The sequence below is a fragment of the Xyrauchen texanus genome, chromosome 18, assembly GCF_025860055.1.
Source record: "Xyrauchen texanus isolate HMW12.3.18 chromosome 18, RBS_HiC_50CHRs, whole genome shotgun sequence".
Classification (NCBI taxonomy): Eukaryota; Metazoa; Chordata; class Actinopteri; order Cypriniformes; family Catostomidae; genus Xyrauchen; species Xyrauchen texanus.
Window position 1 is genome coordinate 41,019,145 of NC_068293.1, and position 14,831 is coordinate 41,033,975.

The window sequence follows — 14,831 nt, forward strand, 5'->3', positions numbered from 1 at the left end:
ATAATTGATACTACATTGCTTGGTGGAGGAACAGCTTATTACAGTGCTTGCACACCTTTTTAGCTTTGTTTATTAGCAAATGTGAAACCAAACATACACGCATGCAAAAATGCAAATGCAAACAATACAGTTTAGAATGGACAATAATGTGTTTTGGATTTGCTTTGAAATGATAAGTTCATGAGCATATACTGTATTATTTATAGAAATGAGTCCCAAAGACCCTTTTCTCTTTCTCACACGTACCCTCATTTGAGATCATGCAGTAGAATTTGTTTGCAGAACTTTTCCTGTATATAAGCGCTCTCTCTCTCTCTCCCCCCCTTTCTCTCTCTCTCTCTGTGTGTGTGTGTCTGTACTGGGGTCTGTGTTGATGTGATAACAGTGTCTGCAGACTCCTTCCGAGTCCCAACACTTCATTATAGTACACTATTAACCACAAGCATACATTTCCATATGGTCCCTAGACTCCCTATCTAGTGCACAAAGCCCTAGCACTAGAAAAACAGGCCAAGTGGATAGAGCTCAGGGGAGGTGTAATTATTCTTTCCTTGACATGCAAATGAATGCTTATAACAGTTCTCTTGTTAGTCCGGCATAACCGCCTGACTCTCAGACTTGACTCTTTGCCTTCTGTTATCAATAGCTCACTCTTATGTTGTTCCAAGACCATATGACTTACTTTCTTCCATGGAACTCAAAGAAAAAATATATTTTGCACAGACTGTATATAATCAACTTGTATTGGCTTGATTGGCATTTCGTGTGTCACTGAAGTTCAGATCATGCTCAGTGGTGTTAGCTGAGTTCTGTCGGCTCCCATTACCCAACAATAGGCTGCTTGGCCGATCATTTCTGACAGGCTTTGTGCAGAAATATGATACGGATTGTCCCTGCCTTGAGACTCCTGAGAAGTCTTACTCAAAGCTCTTTATGTGCTGCTAGTGTGTAAAGGCGCTCTGAACACAGGAGGTGGCGTTAGATTTGATGCTCTGGAGGGTGAATCATATTTGTTGGGTTTCACAGTTCTGATTTGAGCATGCTAGCTTATGGTTTGTGATGGATAGTCTAGTCCAGTAATCTTTCAAACCCTTCTAGAAATGTATAGTTGTTATGTATAAAGGGATAAACAAGGCAGCCCTGATCATTAGCATTTAGTTTAGACCACTATTTAAATGGGCAGTTGATGCATAACATGCCTATACATTTTTTTTAATCATCATTAGGGCTGGGTATAAATTTCGATTTTCCAATTCATCACGATCTTCATTTTTTAAATGCCAAGATCTATCTTTTTCTTTATATATGTATATGTTAAATACATTGCAATTGAACAGCTTAGTTTGGGGCGTGTTGTTGATTCTTAAGTTTAATAATTTACATTTCGTACCAAGTTAGAAGTTTCCTTGTATAATATACAGCAGTGTTTCCCAAACTGGGGTGTACGTGCACCCGTGAGATGACAATGGGGGTACGCAAATAACATTCTGAGGTTTACCGTTCTTTCAATTTCATCACAGTCTAATATAACATTTAAACCTGCAGTTCATGTATTTCTCACTGGCAAATTTATTTTGTGTGCCCTCTAGTGTAGAAACACCAAAATGGTTGCAAAATATACAATGAAATAACCCGATATTTTACTCATGCGTTGTGTGTCACACAAGTATCTTTTTTGCTAGCCCAGTCCAGTGCTAGGTGACGTAGCTTAGTGATAGCATGCAAAATACTTCACTGTTTTACCAGACTCGCACATGTCAGTCGTCCACGATTTTAGTTTATTTGTTTTTGTTTCGCAGTTTAAAATGCAATTTGTATTAAAGGTTAGATGCATAGTGTCAGACATTCAGCAGCACCAAACAATTTTCCATATACACACACACAGTAAGTTTCAGTCACATTTGCACACAAGGTAGAGACCCGTTTTTACATTGTTGCATGATGTTTTTTTTTCAGCAAATGAGCCAACAGTGTCAAATGTGACATAAAAAAGCACCTTGAGCTGGCCACGCAATTGCATGGGGTTATAACAAATTGCTAAGCGAAACAAATTGCATTTTGAGCGAGCATAGCATAATTTTACTACCAGAGGATATCATGCCATTTTTATACCCGTTGTGACCAGGCAAAACAATGCAGATGAAACCTCATTAGTGCTGGACTTTGAATTAAATTAACTCAATTAAAGTCTTACTCTTAATTTTACTCTAAAGAGCTGCTAACTATTAGTGCACTAAGTGTAAAAAACTCTTAACTGTTCTTAAATATATTATATTATTGATAGAAAGTTTTTTTTCCCTCTCTTTGAGGCTAAAATACAAAGAAATAAAATAAGAAATTATAATTTGCATAGTTAAGAAAATTAAGCCTATTTTTGAGACCATTAAGACAACAAGCATTGTAGAATAATTTTTAAAAACATTAAACCCATTTGTGCTCCAAAATTTAAAAACAATTCTTATATTTACTTACATCTTAAAATGACTGCCTTAAGCTATAATGTTTTATGCATTCATTGATATCTTCTGAGAAAAACTAGGGATATCAGATCAGTTAGAATACAACCTGAGACCCACCGTGAGCAGAGAGTGAGAAAACAGCAGCGAGGGGCTGATTTCCTGGGGCCAATATCACCTTGAGCCAGCAGGACATGAGTGTCAAGTACGAGGGTGTTTCCATGCCCTGCAGCTCTCTCCGAATTGATTGGCTCGATAACAACCACGGGCCAAACACAATCGCAGAGACACACTAGCCCAGCGGCTGATGGGTCACAGTTCAAGTAAGGTGGCGGTGTTTTGAGTGGGTGCGTACGTGCACCAGTATAACTGCTTTTAAGCTCGAGAACTTGACCTCCAAAAACTGTCAAAACATAACGACTGTGAGAAAATTGGCTCTTAGCTGTCTGTGCCGTCAGGACGCAGCCGCAGGCGATGGCTGTATCGCAATATCATGCCTGAGAGACAGAAGAATAGGAATGTTTAACTGACGTTTATACACACCACAGTAACTGGATAGCAGTGTCAGAAATTAAAGTTTGTATTAAAACACAATGAAATGCCCCCTGGAATTCTTACCTTTATGAGAACATTTTTTTCTCTAGCCATATAAAAAACACCTGCAAGTATGAGAAAATTGAGAGTTATTACTATTGGTAACATGGTTAGTATTATTATATTTGATACATTTTGATTTGTACAGTAAATGGAGATCAAACAATGCTTGCGTTGAAGTTATAGTGCATGAATTTAACAAAGTCATATTATATAATAAAAAAATGCGCTGTGTTGGTCTTTTTCAATAAACGGAAACTGTTGCTTCATCCACAAATTTGTCCTTTTCAGTCGCCTTCTTTAAAACCAAACAATGACACAAAGGTTGCTTCTCATAAGAATGAGAGTTGATGCGTTCAGTTTTCACCTATTGAAATAGTATGAATATAGCGCCACTTAGAGTTTCAGAGAAGCAAGTGCACCTTTACCACAGCAACTGCGACGGTAAAAAGGACATTCTGGACAAGGAACATCTGTATGTTGAATGCTTCAATTGAATCATTTAAATTGAAAGAAATTCTCAATTGGAACAGATATAACTTATAACTATAAAATCAAATCAAGATCAAGAAAAAAAAAAATTTGTTTTAATAATGTGCAAGATATACACAAATACGATATATCTTTTTTAATTTATTTATTCTTTTATCCCCAATTTGGAATGCCCAATTCTCAACGTGCTCTAAGTCCTCGTGGTGGCATGGTGACTCGCCTCAATCCGGGTGGCGGAGAACGAATCTCAGTTGCCTCCGCGCCTGGGACAGTCAATCCGTGCATCTTATCACATGGCTAGTTGAGCGCGTTACCGCGGAGACCTAGTGCATGTGGAGGCTTCACGCTATTCTCCGTAGCATCCACGCACAACTCACCACACGCCCCACCGAGAGCGAGAACCACAAGGAGGTTACCCCAACGTGACTCTATCCACCCTAGCAACCAGGCCAATTGGTTGCTTAGGAAGCTTAGCTGGAGTGACTCAGCACACCCTGGATTCGAACTTGCGACTCCAGGTGTGTTAGTCAGTGTCTTTACTTGCTCACAATAGAATACATTAACATTTTTGTAATAATTTGTATTACAATTTTTAATGGTTTCATGAAATATTTTTTATTTTAGCTACATTCAACAAAGTACTTGTCTCTGAGACAGTAAGCACAAAACTATCTGAAGGATTTGAGTTAGAGGCCAATACTGCGTCTCCAGAGGCACTCATAATTCATAATTACAGAGACCTAAAATAGATTAGATATTATTAAATATATTATAGATGATAATCTTTATAATTGATATTGACCGATAGTGGATTTTGCCGATAATTGGTGGAAATAGCTAAAAACTGTTTAATACAAATATTGGTGCATAACTCCGGGCTTTTAAATAAAAATAAGGCCAAAACACACCGGGGACTTTTATTTTGAAATATCAGAGACTTAGACGTGTTACAATGCTCTATAATAATTAAAAATAATAATAATAATTCCTTTCATTTATATAGCACTTTTCTAGGCACTCAAAGCGCTTTACATAGTATAGGGGGAATCTCCTCAACCACCACCAGTGTGCAGCATCCACTTGGATGATGCGACGGCAGCCATAGTGTGCCAGAACGCCTACCACACACCAGCTATTGGTGGAGAGGAGATGGTAGAGTGATGTAGCCAATTCAGGGATGGAGATTATTAGGAGGCCATGATAGATAAGGGCCAATGGGGGGAATTTGGCTAGGACACCGGGGTTACACCCCTACTCTTTACGAGAAGTGCCCTAGGGATTTTTATTGACCACAGAGAGTCAGGACCTCGGTTTAACATCCCATCCGATGGACGGTGCTTTTTTTTTGTTTTGTTTTGTTTTTTTTTTTTTAACAGTCTAGTGTCCCCATCACTATACTGGGGCATTAGGACCCACACAGACTGTAGGGTGAGCACCCCCTGCTGGCCTCCCTAATACCACTTCCAGCAGCAACCTTGGTTTTCCCCAGGAGGTATCCCATCCAGGTACTGGCCAGGCTCAACCCTGCTTAGCTTTAGTGGGCAACCAGGCAAGAGCTGCAGGGTGAAATGGCTGCCAGCTTTATATTAAGTATTAAGCAATTTAAGGTTTTTGTAGCTTTTATATTCACTAGATGAAGGGATTTATAGATATACATTTCACCAGATGAGGTTTAATGAGGAATAAGATTTATTAATAACCAAAAAGCAACTATCGGCACCAAATATTTAAACTGATTTTAAATTGGGTTAAACTGACATATCTACTTTATAAGGCCTTTGTCCTCACAATTAAAATATCTAGGGCATTTTTATCTCTTTTAGTGGTACTTTTGCACCAAGCCATGGTTAATTTCTAACCCTGGTTGACAGAAACCTATAAGGGTCATACACACCTACACTCATTTAAAGAATGTTACTATAACTAAATTTCTGCAAATGCGCATTTTATATGCTGCGTTTGACATTTCAACTTAGTGTCCTTGAGAAATGAACACTAGAGGTGCGACAACAATGCAACATATTTTAACACTTGGATTACAGACACATCTACTGTACATTTACACACTTATTTCAAACACACAAGCTGACACTTGAGACCAAAATGTCACAGGAGTGATTCGAAATGACGTTATTGCTTCAGAAAATGTGCTTTTCATGTCACATTTGCTTTTATGGCACTATTGGTTCGGTTTAGGTAACATTTTTAGGTTATGGAGGTACGTTTTACTCATTAAAACCTCCATCTAATATTCACATTAAAAACCTTGTCTGATTACGACACTATTTCACTCGCTTTGGGCGCCCCCACCTGGACATTTCACTGGGAAACTGCAGCAAATGTGTAATGAAGCATGTCATTTTGTTTTGCAAAAATGTTGCCATGGTTACGTACTGTTCATGAGATCAGGCTGGGGTCATATCATATTTGTTAAAACTTGTTTTCCCCTCATGTCAGCTTATAATGCTAGTCAGGGTTTTGTGCCAAAATAATCATTATTTAGTTTCCCATGACAAAGCGGCACCACAGAACTTTGTGTTCAGTAGCAACTGCTGTGGTTGAAACCTAAAATTGTTACAGCTTACATTATTTAAGATATAACAAAGAATTTAAAAAGAAAGAAAACATAAAACACTAGAATGCTCTGATTTTATTCCTCCTCCCTATTAAGATTACTTTACACCCCTACAGATTTATTTTTATTAGCACCATAACAGATTTATCACTGGTAATAGTTTAGTTTTTTAAAATCCATTTTAGTCTTCAAGGTCTACTGTGTCATTGACAACCCACCATGCATCATAATGTGAAAATGGCTGTATAAACCTCCTCTTAAATTTGTTGTTTGTGTATTAGCCTAGAGTAAGATCGGATTCCTCAAACGATCACTTAAGTGACCTACTTGAGATGGGGAGACAGAGGAGGAGAGCAGCATCAGCATTATGCTGATCATTATAATCTAGTACTAGAGAAAATGAGGCTAATGCAAGTGTCAATCTGCTAAATAAGTCCACTGGGCTCAATAGCACAGCTGCAGCTTTGAACGGTTAAAGTGGGCTGGAACGGACTCTCACACAGTTTTGTTGAATGGAGTCTTGACCTTTCAAACATTGTAAGGACTTGTATGGAGAAATGCATTATCAGCTCTTTTGTTGAACAGAGGGCAACACTTTATTTTAGGGATCAGAAATTAGATAGTAATTAATGACTAATAACTGGAGTTGTAAGGGTCTAATTATTGACTTGTTTGGATTTACAAGGTATTTATTAGGCCTTTGTTCGATGATTTCTTCTTTAATTTAAATTTTTTCCCCCTAACATTTAACTTATTAGGTAAAAACAAAAGATACCAATAGCTAGTAAGGTGCAAAATACATCCTTTAAAGGTTCTCATTACACTTATAAGTATAATAAAATATATAGAAGGCAGAGACTTTTGATGCTTAGTGTGAATAGCAACAAAAAGCATCTTCTTTGCACCAAGGGCAAATAGTGCTAGATGCTATTTGCACCCCTAATTAAATACTACAATCCAGTATTGGGGCATCAACAAGTTTATTGTGTTTATTTAGTGTCCCACAAACAACCTACACCAACCCCTACCCCTAAACCTAACCTTAATCTTCCATGCTTTGATGAAATACTATATGCATGCTACATATATTTCATACTTATAAGCCGCACATTCACACAGAGTACTGAGAAACAATAAAGGATGTATTTTGTATCATACTAGCTATTGAGATGTTTTGTTTTTAGCTTAGAAATTAATTGTTTTTGACAAAAGCAAATATAAAGGGGCTATAGAGCAAGAATAAGAAATCAGCCAAAAAAGGCTTAATAAATACTTTATAATGTCAAAGTTTCCAGCGACACTGTACACTGGTGGCCAAAAGTTTGGAATAATGTACAGATTTTGCTCTTAAGAAAAGAAATTGGTACTTTTATTCACCACATTGGCATTCAACTGATCACAATGTATATTCAGGACATTAATAATGTGAAGAAATTACTGTTACAATTTGAAAAAACAAAACAAAAACAAAAAACGTTCAGAACTTAAACTATTTCAAAGTGTTCTCATCAAAAAAATCTTCCATGTGCAGCAATGACAGCTTTAAAGATCTTTGGCATTCTAGCTGTCCAGATACTCAGGTGACCTTTCACCCCACACTTCCTGTAGCACTTGCCATAGATGTGACTGTCTTGTCGGGCACTTCTCACACATCTTACAGTCTAGCTGATCCCACAAAAGCTCAATGGGGTTAAGATCCATAACACTCTTTTCCAATTATCTGTTGACCAATGTCTGTGTTTCTTTGCCCACTCAAACCTTTTCTTTTTGTTTTTCTGTTTTCTTTGCAATTCTTCCCATAAGGCCTCCTGAGTCTTCTCTTTACTGTTGTACATGAAACTGGTGTTGAGCGGGTAGAATTCAATGAAGCTGTCAGCGGAGGACATGTGAGGCGTCTATTTCTCAAACTAGAGACTCTGATGTACTTATCCTCTTGTTTAGTTGTACATCTGGTCTTCCACATCTCTTTCTGTCCTTGTTAGAGTCAGTTGTGCTTTGTCTTTGAAGACTGTAGTGTATACCTTTGTATGAAATCTTCAGTTTTTTGGACAATTTCAAGCATTGTATATCCTTCATTCCTCAAAACAATGATTGACTGAGTTTCTAGAGAAAGCTGTTTCTTTTTTGCCATTTTTGACCTAATATTGACCTTAAGACATGTGAGTCTATTGCATACTGTGGCAACTTAAAAAACAAACACAAAGACAATGTTAAGCTTCATTTAATGAACCAAATATCTTTCAGCTGTGTTTGATATAATGGCAAATGTTTTTTACATCAGTAATGTCCTGACTATACTTTGTGATCAGTTGAATGCCACTTTGGTGATATGAAAGTACCAATTTCCTTCCAAAACAGCAAAATCTGTACATTTCTCCAGACTTTTGACCACCAGTGTAATATAAGTTGAAATTAACCGATATTAATAAGTGCTGTAAAGGTATTGCTCACTGTTAGTTCATGTTAACTAATGTAGTTATGCATGTTAATGAAAACAACTTTATTATAAAGTGTTAACTGCACAAATAAATCTTGGCTCATGTTAATTTTAACATATGCTACGGCTAATTTATACATACTGGGTGAACAGGCTTCAAAATGCACTGATGTTCGCAAAAACTGACGAAATGCACTTGACGTTTTTGTCCTACTAAGGTAATGTTCTGCCTAGGAGATCTCTGCTAGTCAAAGATTAAACTTAATCGTTTTTGTGGTTTGGAAGTGACAATCACGCATCCCTGCTAAGGAGATTATTGCTAGCTAGGTTACTTGACTTTAAAAACGTTCTTAACTTTGCAAATAGCATCCAGCACTATTTGCCATTAGTGCATCATTTTGAAGCATGTTTCTTTGAGGCTTTTGTAAAATAATGTTGCAACAGAGATGGCATAACTACTGAAGAGACTTTCGCCCAATAAAACACAAGCTTCCATGATCTCACCTTCAATGAACTAATTTGAAACCGCCGCTGCACACAGTATAAGCCCAGTTTTCGTTTGCCGTGGGTGCTTTAGCTCATTCAGGAGAAAAAAATTCTGTTTCTTCCATTATATCAATTAGGCTTCAGACGTGCTGCCGGTGCCTACCTTTTGGAATATCCTTCATGTCAGGAGAATGCCTGTGATGCCTATGCATTCAGCTCTCTTGGATTTAGGACAGAGTCCAGACAGACGTCAAAATACAAGCAATCATTTGATCCTAGCAATTGGCTTCATAGTTTTTGTCAAATTCACCCAGAGTGTCCACCTGACGGGGACGATTCACGCCCCATAACTGTAGTGACTTCAAGTCAGTGTCTGTGCATATGATTTGTGTCCATTGCTTTTCTCCTGCAAATGTAAATTTGATGAGGTTGTCATTCCTTGTTGCTGGAGCAGAACTGACTGTTTGATGTTGAAAAGACCAAAGTGAAGGGTACCCTCAGATCTTACCAAATACACTGGGGAGGTTTATCATAAACATCAGTGAGAAGAACCAGAGCGTATCCTGAACTCCAGGTGTGTTTACTAAGCCCAGAAGAACAGTAGAATGATGAATATGTGCTCTATTAATTATCATGAACAATCGCCTGGGAAATTTCTATGCCTCCTCTAGAGCTGATTCGATTCATTTGGGTATATTTCATTTATATTGTCTATTTTGATTACATATCAATGAAAATATCTCTCAGCTAAAGATGTTAATTATACAGGGGACTTTCTGACAAGGTACATCATGAAAATATAAATTTTAAAATGCTTATATATATATAGTGCACCTTTAAGATTTTTCGACATCCGGAAGTGGTCATTTGTAGTTGTACTGGTTAGCACAAAGCCAATATTTGACCATTTTGAGATGACTAGCCACTAAGTGTGCATGCTCGACTAAATAGCCAAAGTTTGTCAGCTATGCAGTCTACTGTAGACTTAACACAAATGCATGATTTTGAATTTCGTGTTATTAAATGCTGTTTAACCACTGATCAGCTTACAGTGCAATGAATCCTTCCTTTATTAATCCAATTGAAATGAACAGTCGCCTCCTCCTGAAAGCACACCTGAGCACAAGTTGAACTGGATCTCTCCTTCAAACCTCTTTAATTATGGAAAAACCTAGCCGGTTTACAAAACACAGTGATATTGGCTCTGATTGCTTGCCCACCGGTATGGGGGAAATTTCTCCAGGAATGATTATCTGGAGAGCTCAGAAGACAGAACTCAGCTGAGCCGCTTATCTGCGTGTGTATGAATGTGTGTGCATGTCGTGCTCTTCAAACACGCCCGGTAAAACAGCACAGATGGGCTGAAATCGCAATTGGCTTTCTTACAACAGATGGACACGTGGACTGCCATTTCTCACAACAGATATCTCCCCCCTCTCTCTCTCTCTCTCTCTCTCTCTCTCTCAGGAACTCGAAGAAGGAGCTGAATGACATACGGTTTGAATTCACTCCTGGGCAAGGTCAGTACACATTAGCATTAGAGGAAGCGCTTTAACAGTTCCTGTGTATTGTGTGTTTGATTTGGCACGTTCAGATAGCAAAGATATAAAGTGGTGCGGTATGACCAAAATATTATATTCCAAAATATCATAATCATTTTATATTATGACAGCAGTCACAATTACGGCTATCAATCTATTCAAATTTGATTAATATGCTGAATAATTAAATAAATGATTTACAAATGATTTCTTATTAAATATTTTTACAAATATTTATTCACATATATTCTGAGAAAAATTCAATCAAGATAATTAAAATATTTTACATTTTAATAGCATTATTTACATTTAGAAATACATTAGTGTGGCAGATGTAATGGTTTATTTATTAAATAATGCCTATTTTTTGATAACACAGGGAAGTAAACATTTTACAAATAAAATGTACTGTGCATTCATAAAATTATACTTTCCTTTTTTCACATTTTGTTATGTTGCACCTTTGAATTTTCCCGAATCAATCTACACTTATTAGCCCATTAAGAAATACAGTACTCCATAAGAACACTATGCAAATTGAATTATTCCTTTTTTTCTGAAATATATATCATGTTTTCGTTTGTCATCATCGGGTATTGAGTGTAAATTAAGGGGAACATTTTAAATAATAAAAGAAACAATTTCACTGTAAGACTGCTCCATAATAAATGTCAGGGGGTCTAGAATACTTTCTGAATGCACTTTATATTTAATTGATTATTTAGTCTATTTTGTAATTTGATAGATGCAAACCAAAAAAAATGTATTATGCATAATGAATTAATTATAAGTCTGGAGTCATTGCAAAATTCACAACTTTATATTATCTAACACCAGAGTTAAAAACAAAAGACTCAAAAAGTAAAACTAGATTTTAGTTCTCATGTTTCAACTAGAGACGTAAAATAGCCAATATACGTTTCAACCATAAACAACTAAATTCCACTTGACGTTTCACCTAATAAAATCTCTTCATCATCTATGAACTGTTTGTGATGTATCCTGCTCTGTATTTTTACACTACCCTGTTTCTTAGTCTTTCTCATGTGTAAATTACGTAAAGCATTCCTTCCCATCAATAGCAGTGCAAATACTGTATATCTAACATGTTATAAATGGTATAGCAAAGCTTTTACTGATTGACACGCTGCATGGTATATACACATACTGCCCAGTCCTGTAGAGATCTGAGTCATTCCCTGCAAAAGAGGGCAGTGCGGGAACATGCGTTGAACTTTGTGTTCTGTCGGCTTTCTTGCTGTGGTATCAAGCTGTGTGTGTGTGTGTGTGTGTTTTCTCTTCAGACACAGCTGACGGAGTTTCTCAGGAGCTGTTTTCTGCTGGTCTGGTTAATGGACATGATGTTGTAGCCGGTAATGTGGCTTTTTAACACGCAGTCCATACAAAACGTTGTCATTTACTCACCCTCATTTCCAACTGAGAAAGACTTATTTATGTCCATTTAGTGAAGATTGGTGTGGAAAACGTGCTTTGATTAAAACTTTTTTTTTTTTACTATATTTTACCTCTTGCATTAAATATTTTGAATCTATTTGGCTGAAGTGGCTGTTTGAGATAAAAATTCAACCTAAGTGAGTCTGGTTTCTCCCAAGGTTATTATTCTCCATTAACCAACATCTTATGGAGTTTTGTGTTCCTTGCTACAGTCACCTTCAGCTTGATCACTGGGTGTGACAGGGCGGAGGGCGGAGCCGGGTCGTGATTCCGCAGACCTGGCCCCGCCCTCCACCCTGTCACACTGGGGTCTAAATACAATTATTATTGAATTACTTATTTTTAAACACAATTCACAAACATATTTGATCAAACTACACAATGATGACTCTAAGACATTATAGATATTACAGTTTTATCTTTTGTTAATGCCTGATCTTCTGTAAAGCTGCTTTGAAACGATGTGTGTTGTGAAAGGCGCTATACAAATAAAAATGACTTGACTAAGTAATTTCAGAGCAGATACAGAATTATCTAGATCAAATTAAATTGAGTTTTTTGTCTTTATTGCCCAGCTCTTATGTCAATATATTTTTATACATGTGTTTTTCCAGTGGCTGCTAACCTTCAGAAGATTGTAGAAGACCCAATTACCTATAAAGTATTGACCTTTAAGTTGGTGAGTATTCATGTTTGACATCTTACGAGATTCGATCAGAGAATTTTAAAATTGGGATTTACAGGCTTAGAGAGCTCATGCAAATGAATAAAATCAGGGTTCCCGTGGTCATGAAAAAACCTGGAAATTTCAGGGAATTTGAATATTGTGCGTGGTGGGCTTGAAAAATATAATCTTAAATTTATTAAAATGTCTGTAACACTTAATAAAACCCATTTAAAATGCATTTGCATTGTCTCATAATACAGTACATCACATGATATATTATAAATTCTGATAAATAATTGTAACTATAAGACATTATAATACTTACCTATTCATAGTTATACCTTATAATGCATTATTACATCAACATCACGTTTTGTCTGCAGATTTAGGATAATAATGTTTTATATATATTTACATTATATTATATTGTATACTGTTTATTAGGGATGATTTAAGTAGAGTGACACAAGCAATGTCTTATAAACATCAAGATAAGATATTTTTAAGAGGTTTAAAGACATAACAGGTCAAGCTTGTAAAATACTTATTTATATATTCATATATATATATGCAAGATTTATTATATATGTTCCACTTAAATTACACCCTGTTGGACAAAGGTACATGGGGAAGGTATTATGTCTCAAAATGTGGAGTATTCTGTGTATTTTTGTTTGTAAAACGTACAAAATATACTTGACTTGACTTGGATAAAGTTTATGTTATGGCTGTTGATAAGAAGACATTGCTTTTATAACTTATAGACTGTTGACACTATGTTGCTTTTGCATGACAGTTTATACAATATATACAGTATATATATATATATATATATATATATATTACATTTCAACGTCTGCGGATAAACTTGGATGTTGACTGTGTTAAGATGCATTATACTCTTTAAAGTAGAATTGTAAATAGTTGAAGTATTATATATATTATAACAATTATTTAAGAGAGGTTGTAACATATTATTTGTCTTATGAGACAGTATGAATGCACTATAATGCTTCATAGAAAGTGTTACCGAAATTTCTGAAGTGAATATAGATTTTTCTAGTTCTGTTCATCTCTAATATATTTAAATGGCTAGACTTACTCTTTGTGAGTACTAGAAAATTATAATTTTTGACATTATAATTGTATAGGTTTTGCAATCACAAACAACTGGAAAGTAAATTAAATAAATTAATCATAAACTCTTGCATCTTGTCAGGAAAGACAAAAAAGTAAAAGTATAATAAAAATAAAATAAATACCAATGAATTTTGCTCATATGTAGGTCTAAATTCATTGTGTATTGAATAATCAGAGTATGTGTCTCTCAGGTCCTACACAGTCATTAATTCATTATTTGTTGAAATGGCATCTCTGACAGCGTAATACATTTTCATTACATAATTCCTTATTGATTACCCTGAACACAACGAATCTGAGAGAATATTAGGAGTGTTTAATGATGCCTTTTAATGCTTTAAAAAAAATGACAGAACTGGGATAATCTGGCTGATACATGAATACTCAAATTAAAATGTCACAGAGCGTTCCCTTTTAACGCAAACAGATGAAGAAAGAACACATTAGTCCTCAGCCCTGTGGGGAGATACTGCAAGAATATCTGTTTTTATTTCCCTGCGGCTTTTATCTCTCCGTCACTCTGTGAAGGATTAGCAACAGATTGTATTGATCAATGATGCTTTAATCCACCTTGAAGTGGATCACGTTATGTTAGATATGATGCAGTTTTGCACCATTCTCATAAATCTTATGCTGATATCATCTACATATGGATATTTGAATGTAATGGAAGATCTTCCACGACAGTGTTGAAAAGAATAGTTCACCAAAAAATGAAAAGTATTTGATGATTATTTACTCAACAAAACATAAAGAGTGCTTTGGAGCAAAACCCTGCAGCAAACAATGTTTCAATTAACATCATCCAAAGTCTAGTAAATATAAAAAAGCTAAATCAAAATGTGGTGTGACCACATTGCTTTCAAAACAGCACCAGTTCTCCAAGGGACATCTAGACACAGTTTTTCTTGGTTGTTGGCAAGCTGGCAAGATGTCCCAAGCTTCTTGGAGAATTCACCACAGTTCTTCTATATATTTAGGCTGTCTC

General features: G+C 36.1%; 1 pseudogene; it reads left to right on the forward strand.

Annotated features, from left to right (window-relative positions):
- Nucleotides 1–14,831, forward strand: part of LOC127658968 (STE20/SPS1-related proline-alanine-rich protein kinase-like) — an 88,893-nt pseudogene that overhangs the window by 59,199 nt on the left and 14,863 nt on the right.